The sequence below is a fragment of the Felis catus genome, chromosome C2 (assembly GCF_018350175.1).
Source record: "Felis catus isolate Fca126 chromosome C2, F.catus_Fca126_mat1.0, whole genome shotgun sequence".
Lineage (NCBI taxonomy): Eukaryota > Metazoa > Chordata > Mammalia > Carnivora > Felidae > Felis > Felis catus.
Genome location: NC_058376.1, coordinates 12,238,334 through 12,240,170, shown reverse-complemented (window position 1 = coordinate 12,240,170; position 1,837 = coordinate 12,238,334). Strand labels below are relative to the sequence as shown.

General features: G+C 52.3%; 1 non-coding gene across 1 annotated transcript; it reads right to left on the bottom strand.

The window, feature by feature from the left end:
- Nucleotides 1–634: 634 nt before the first annotated feature.
- On the bottom strand, nt 635–742 carry LOC109491682. The gene has a single exon (XR_002735892.2). It is a non-coding gene; the product is annotated as a U6 spliceosomal RNA (small nuclear RNA).
- Between the last annotated feature and the right edge of the window lie 1,095 nt (nt 743–1,837).

Sequence of the window (1,837 nt, the reverse complement as noted above, 5' to 3'; positions counted from 1 at the left end):
CTTCTCAACCCCTAATGCCGCCCTGCCTTCTGCTTGCCAGACCTTTCTCCAAGCCTCAGCTTCGAGCAACCCTTGCTCCAGGGTCCTAAGACCAGCAGCGTCAGCATGGACTGAGCACTAGGTCATAACGAAGCTCCCCCCCAGCGTCCCAAAGAAGCAACCGGGCTCCACCCCGGTTCCCTGACCCAAGCTCTGCACTTGAACAAGACCCAGGTACTCTGGTCTAGGGCAGCTCTGATGACCTCCACCGGCCCCCAGAGGCAGGCCTCCTTGCTCAGCCAAACCTCGCCATCTGACGCTGCTAGTCAGGTGTCCACATGGGTACCTCATATCCTCGGGTGGATTATAAATCACCGGAAGGCAGGGAGCCCACGCTTTCTAAAGGACCTGGCCCGGGGCTCTGCACAGACATTCAGCGAACTTGGTCAGTCTGTCTAGAAGGGGCCCGTGTACTCATTCATTCGCATATTCACTGAAGACCAAGGAGGGGCCTACCCCCCGTTCAAGGCACCGGGATACAGAGGCAAATGCTGCTCCCATAGAGTCTGCCCTCCGGAGTGGAAGAAAACAGACATGCATAAATAAGTAGACAAGTAAGTGACGAGGTCGTTTTATTTTTTATCTTACTTGTCGTTTTTCTAATGCAAGCTTCATGAATTCACAGGTCATTATTGTGCAGGGGCCATGAAAATCTTCTCTGTATTGTTCCACTTTTAGCATGCATGCCTGCCAAAGCGAGCACAGGACGAGGCCATTTTATTTTATTTTATTTTATTTTTTATTTTTTTATTTAAAAAATTTTTTTAATGTTTTAATTTATTTTTTTAATTTTTTTTCAACGTTTATTTTATTATTTTTTTTTTGGGACAGAGAGACAGAGCATGAACGGGGGAGGGGCAGAGAGAGAGGGAGACACAGAATCGGAAACAGGCTCCAGGCTCTGAGCCATCATCAGCCCAGAGCCCGACGCGGGGCTCGAACTCACGGACCGCGAGATCGTGACCTGGCTGAAGTCGGACGCTTAACCGACTGCGCCACCCAGGCACCCCAGGACGAGGCCATTTTAGCTGCTGGCGAGTGCTAGGAAGAAAATCAAGCAGGCGGGAGTGACAGTGGCCATTGGGAGGGGTTGCCACTAGGATGGGTGGTCTGAGAAGGTTCATATCTGCTCCAAGAGCCCAATGAGAAGACGGGGGCTGAGGCTTCCAGGCAGAGTGAAGGGCGGAGGGCCCCACAGAAGGAGGGCCTGGCCCGTGTTCTGACCCGAGTCCTGTCTACCCTGCCCCTCCCACATCCCATCTATCTACCACCTCCCTCCTGAGCAGGACAAATCCCAGGTGTCAGGTCCATCCATCTGTATCTGTCCACCTCACCTCCTCGCTGTAGAGCAGCCACCCCTGCTCAATTCCCCATCCTTTTCTCCATAGCCAACTTTGCTCTTGCTTTAAACATGGTGGAGACCTCACCAAACGTCCATGTGCCCAAGTGATGAGGAAAGAGAGCTCCTTTTAAAAAACGCTATTCTCACATAGTCTCATTTTCTTAGTTGGGACCAGGTGACTCACCCTGGTCCTTGTTACACACTACTCAAAATACGGTCTTCCAACGGGCATCAGCCTCATCTGCGAGCTTACTAGAAACACGGAATCTCAGGGGCGCCTGGGTGGCTCCATCGGGTAAGCATCCAACTCTTGATTTCAGCTCAGGTCATGATCTCATGGTTCCTGAGTTCGGGCCCTGCATCGAGCCCCCTGCTGTGAGTGCAGAGCCGGCTTGGGATTCTCTGTCTCCCTCTCTCTGCCCCTCCCCGCCTTGCTTTCTCTCTCTCGCTCTCAAA